Raw genomic sequence first — 6,000 nt, forward strand, 5'->3', positions numbered from 1 at the left:
ATCAAGGTAATCTCTAACCATTGCATAAATGTCATTAAAACTTCGGTATTTCACACGCCTCTGTATATCATCTTACAATATTAATTGATCCTTTACTGTATTGCAGTTGTGCATAAGAAGAGAAAAATAGAATATAGAATGGTGGACCTCCGCTTCACACACCCGTTATTGAAGCGAAAATGCAGATTATTGCCCATAATACGATCGTGGAACCATGTGCCGAACCCTCAGGAAACACAGAATAAGTGCAGTGCCACAGGGCATGTCAGGGACAGCACCAGAAGGACAACAGAAATGCTGCTCTAAGCTCCTATTTTGGAAATATTTCTCAATGAGCAATAGAGTGTGACATGTGGTCCATCAGGAGTTACCTCACATAAGGAAGTATCCAGTGCTGCAGACGGTCATATCATCCGAATTCCAAGCCCTGGAATCAGAGACATTCAATATTCTTTGCATAACTGCAAGGAACAGCTGTCCGAGGCGTTTACAGTCCAGATGAAAATATGAATGCAGCTCTCTAGTTGTCAGCCTCTTTCTCCTATGTCGTGTTTCGTGCAGTCCCTGCGTGGAATCTCGTCAACCACGTTTGACCTGCACATGATGGGTATTGGGCCTTGTTTTCTCGTGAGTTGATGTCTGAGTGAGGCTCTCGGTTTCTGTGCTGTCATAGGTCCGAGGGTTCGGAGGAGTCTGGATATCGTTTTCCAGAATTTGCTTTTAACACAGGGAAGCATGATTTAAAGATTACCTCATAGCAAATCCTCGTTGCGAACTTTGTGTGCCATGCATTTGCGAATGAAGGTGGGTGGATATTGGTTCTTGGCAAAGAATTTGTGTGGGCATCAGTCCAGCAGTCCCTCGTACCAATACGTACAAACGGCAAGGGCCACATATTCGACTAGAATGGCACAACAATAATAGGACAGGGCAAGCAGAAGACAGCCAGACAATTCCTGGAAGCAGGGCACTCATCCACGGATTCCATCTGGTGGACCCAATCTGCAATCCCAACAAACGGAAGCAGTGGGAATGAAACCAAATGAATTCGTACCAAAACATGAGAGCAGCGCTTCACAGGAACCTCTGCAGCGCTGACAATGTCACCCAGAAAAGGAGGAAAAGTCTGCAAACCATCTTCCTAGCGTCACCGAACTTTTCAACAAGAACTCCAGAAGCATCCGAACTTCACATCTTTCTGCTCCAAAACACTCCACTTTTCCACAACAGAGAATTGCACACTCAACTACCGCGTGTAAGATGAGAATTGCAGCCCCTACACGACCAAGGGCGGAAGTAAGAGCGAGGGGAAACAGCTGCCACTGTCATTCCACAGCTACAAACGCTCTTTTTGAAAGGTACATTATTGTATGAATGTCGGGGCAGCAGTAGAATATGGGAACTAAACATATTCTGCGCTGTGTACTCATATTCTGGACAATGTGAGTTGTTCACAGTTTTCCCTGAAAGTGAGTGGACGTCGTTATTTCACTGCTGTTGTGAAGCCAGATCCTGCACTGAATCTGCTCCCTCGTTTTTTGTTGTTGTGGCTAAAAGGTGGGCAATCGCAACGTGAAACTTTGTTATATTTCTCTCATTTCCTTCATTACTGTCCTGGTGAGGGAGGCTGGAGATTGGCTCGCTCGATCAGATGGAGGCACCAGCGCATTGTTGACCTAATTTAATCGAGAATATAATTGGTAATATTCACTTTGCATGGTACATTTTTCTGTTTTGTTTAATGTTACTTGAGCACTTTCTGTGACTTGGCAATGCACTAAATCTCCAGAATGTCAGGAAGCTCCGTTTGGAATTGCTTCGGTGTTATTTGTGTGAGCAGTTCTTGACATACACGTCTCGCACTGCCCCACAGACAGAAGTAATGAGTTTGTGTGTCTGATAATGACTCTGCCTTTTGAGTTTTGCACCTGGTCCACGTTAAGAGCTGTCAGTTTTTGGATTCACTGGAGAGTTGAGGGGTTAACACGATTTGTGAGGGTTTTTTTTAGTCAACGAAATTATTTGATGGAGAACTTGAGAATGTATCAAGGAGAATGGTCATTGTCTGTAAATGTCTGGAAAACATTCCTCTCTGTGTCATTTCAAAACATTATGCCTCATGAAAAAAATAAAATTCAAACACGCTGATTTAGGAACAAACAGCATGCGTTTTTTAAAGTGGCCTATTCAAACTGTTGTCAGGTACTGGAGTGTCACCGAACTGCCGAGCGGGGAAGCAAACCTTCCTATCCACCTTGCACCTGTTGAACAAATGACCGTAACTAATCTAAACATATTTGCCAATATTTGTCGCTTATCTCTCCGAACAATTCCTGTATGCATACCCATTTAGATGCCTTTGAAGTGTTGTGAGTGCACCAAACTCTGCCACTAAATGTGGCAATTTATTCCACACGCACAAAAATGTCTGTATTAAAAACAAGTGTCGCTCACATCCCTTTCAAATTGTACTGCTCTCGCATTAAACCTACGCTATCTCACTTTAAACTCACGTGATTTCTGAAAAAGTGTTGATTCACTATGTTCTCTGCTCGTCTACATCATGATTTTGTAAACTTTTCCAAGGACATCCCTCAGGCCTGAAGCTCCGGGGAAAACTGTCGAAGAATATTCACCTTCTCAATAATGTCCACACCGTGCAAACCTTTCAAATTGTTGTAAATATTTAATTTTAATTAATTAAATTGAAGATTTATTTCTCTTCTTGTGGCTAATCTGAATGAAAACCATTTTCTGTTTCCACACAGAGCACAGACCCGGTTCTGCCAGAAGGAATCCAGTGATTGATTGCATCCAACTGGAATCATAGAGTCATAGAGATGTACTGCAGGGAAACAGACCTTTCGTTCAAAACTGTCCATGCTGACCAGAAATCCCAACTCAATTTGGTCCTTCTTGCCAGCACACGGCCCATATCCCTCCAAACCCTTCCTACTCATATACAATTTCAAATGCCTCTTAAGTCTTGCAATTGTACGAGCCTCCACCACATCCTCTGGTAGCCATGGCAGCACGTCCCCCGAATAAATTGTCACTGCAAATCCCCTCTAAGGATCTCGCCTTTCTGAGCTGAAAATATCTCGCTGTTCATTCAATGTCGCTATGTCTAATTCTTGGAACTCCCTCCCGATCGACATCATGGCTGTATCACTGTGTTGAGCACTTCGAGGACGAAGTAAAGTAACTTACCATCTCAATCTCTGGAGTAATTATGGTTGGGCAGTGAAGCCTATCCCAAAGAGTGACGTGCATTCTCCAGAATTTCGGTTGAAAAAACTACAGTTTCCAAGTGGATATCCGAAAGTGGTCCGGAACAAAAGTAAAGTTTCAAGGGAAAGTAGGATAAACTGAAAGTAAATGATGACTGAGATGAATGAGGCAGAAAGTGAATGAGGAGCTGTTGGTACAAGGATCAATGTCAGTGCTCATGGTTTAGCCCTTACTGCCCACTGTTAACACCAACTCACACACCACTCCTGGCAAATTCACCACAATTACCCTGGTCTCTTGGTATGAGTTTCCCTCTGTGCATATTCAGGCGGTAAATCGGGCCCGAGACGATGAACTGTTTATCCGGTCAGGTTAAAGAGGTGAAGGCATCAGTTTGAAATCAAAGCAAGAAGAGATTGCCTCTTCCTGTACATTTTCAGTGGACAGTCACCAGCTGTGAACTTCTTTCCTGCACAAACGGACGTTGATATAAATTCTCATCGAGCAGCTTTATTACAGAAAGGTAGTCCGATTAACTGTGCTCAAATACTTCATTAAATGTCCTTATTGATTTGAAGAACCGTATCTGTGGTTTCCTCAGTTAAAGCATATGGTAATAACCAGACGTTAATGGTGTCAAATGCTGTCAAATGTTCTGTACATTGTAAGTTTATTGTTTAAACTTCTTGTAAAAGCCGTATTGTTTATCCAACATCGCGAAAGTGACGGCTCAGCATGCTTCTTGTGTTTGAGCTCAGACCGTTATTATTTCGTGCTCCCAAGCCCTACCTCCTGATGTGGACCCATTAGTCTATGTTCTATCCTGCAAATTCAACGCAGAGTTCTTTTTACTTTGTTCGACAAGGATTTGTCTATCTCTTCTACTATTATTCTACGTCCGTTTTTTCAAGTTTTTTGGGAATAATGAAGAGACGCAGAAGACACTGCAGACTTGCAGGACAATGTTGTAGTAATAACGCATCCAATGAGATAATGGCTGTCATTGTCTGCTGTCACCATTCATTGATTTTCGGCAAACGGCAATGGCATCATAGAAATCCTATAATTGGAGTGAAACTGCTTTTTTTTTCTGGTCGATTACGAATACTATTTAGAATTGTAAAAGCTCATAACGTTCTGAGTGAACAAATGTCACCTGATCTCAGACCTAAGTAACACAGACATTACTTGGAGACTGTGAGCCCAGTTCTACACACTCTGGCCGGGGGTGGGGGGTTGGGGGGGGGGGGTTGGGGGGAGGCGGAGAAAGCCACGGACCAGCCTCCGATTTTAACACTTTTCCAAGAGTAGAAATGAAAAACGAGGGATATTGACAGACAGAGAGTGGGAGAATGTAGAAGAGAGTGAGATGGTACAGAGAGACAAAGGGACACAAACAGAAATTCTCCATTCACCATGGCTGCTCATCGACATAAAGGAGAAGAAAAAGGAAATGAAGGACAGCCTTTCACCAACTCAGGGCAACAGCAACAGCATTACAGCCGATAAAGGAATTTTGCATTTTTCCAGATGACGTCTGTCAGCTAATGAGAGATTCTGGTAAGTATGCTGTTTCGCGAAGTGAAATTGACAATTACCCAGGCAATAAAACAATAAAAAGCATAAGTAGCCTGAATCTGTGATATGAAACAATAAATCTCTTTGTCTCCGCAGATGCTGTCAGGCCTGCAGAGTTTCTCTTTCAATTCCTGTTGTTGATTCAGATTTCCAGGATTCACACTTCTTTGTTTTATGCTAGTCAGAATCCTGTTTGTGACAATACTGGATTAATTGCCAGTTCCATTCAAATTCCCTGCTTTGGGAAGGTTGTCAACAACATAAACGGTCAGAGGAAATCCCCCTTTGCTACAGCAGTGAGACCACTGAGTCCTTAACGGTACACTTCCACGGAAAGTGAAATATGGCGCTGTATGTTTTCTCAATGAAACCACTTGTCCTTTTTTCATTTGTGATCATTTTAGCTGCACATTCAGTTTATTTCTTTCTTCCATTTCTGTAAGCTTGGAAAAGGCCTTTCCGCCCATCTGCAGTGCAGGTCATTGGACATTCATCTTTTAGAGTCCAGGAGCTACTATTTCTTGGAGGACATTCTGCACTGCTTCTCGGGTGGGGTGGGTGCGAGGCTGTACCACTATATTCACCTGTCTATAGATATCGGAGAAGGGTCTATCTATTCCACACCACCAGGTTTCCTCATCGCTCTTCTGAATCTTGGTTATTATTACCCTTGCCATGGCACCTCCTTCTTTGATAACAGGAAACCGATATTCCGTGTCAGGTGTAGCTGTAGCCGTGATGCATACTACTTAGTGCCAGTAACTGGGTACACAAGGATCTCTGTGTAAATATTTATTGCCTTATTTATAGTCGTCCTGGTTACTAAACGGGCATGGGTGGCATGTAAAGGTCAACTTAACATCCTTGGTTAAGATTACCGTCTGCTGTTGTATCCCAGGCACCCCTGCCTTCACGACTCGTCCTGCCATGCAGCCCCATATTTCTATGAGTCTTCTAATCATTACTTCCACTTTTTTGGATCCGGTGTTGTCCGATGTCTCCTCAAGGTCAGCTTCACGTTTGCAACGGCTGGCGTGTATCAACGTGGCTCTTTCGGCGATCTTAACAGCTGTCCGTGTTGTAGGGAGCCCTTGGAACGGTCCCAGCCAGCTCTTCACCTTCATGCTTTTGCTCCTGAAGTCTTTCACCACTATCCTGTCTTCAGGTTCTAGATTGTGCATCTTCCCTTCT

Source organism: Chiloscyllium punctatum, chromosome 12, assembly GCF_047496795.1.
Source record: "Chiloscyllium punctatum isolate Juve2018m chromosome 12, sChiPun1.3, whole genome shotgun sequence".
Taxonomy (NCBI): domain Eukaryota; kingdom Metazoa; phylum Chordata; class Chondrichthyes; order Orectolobiformes; family Hemiscylliidae; genus Chiloscyllium; species Chiloscyllium punctatum.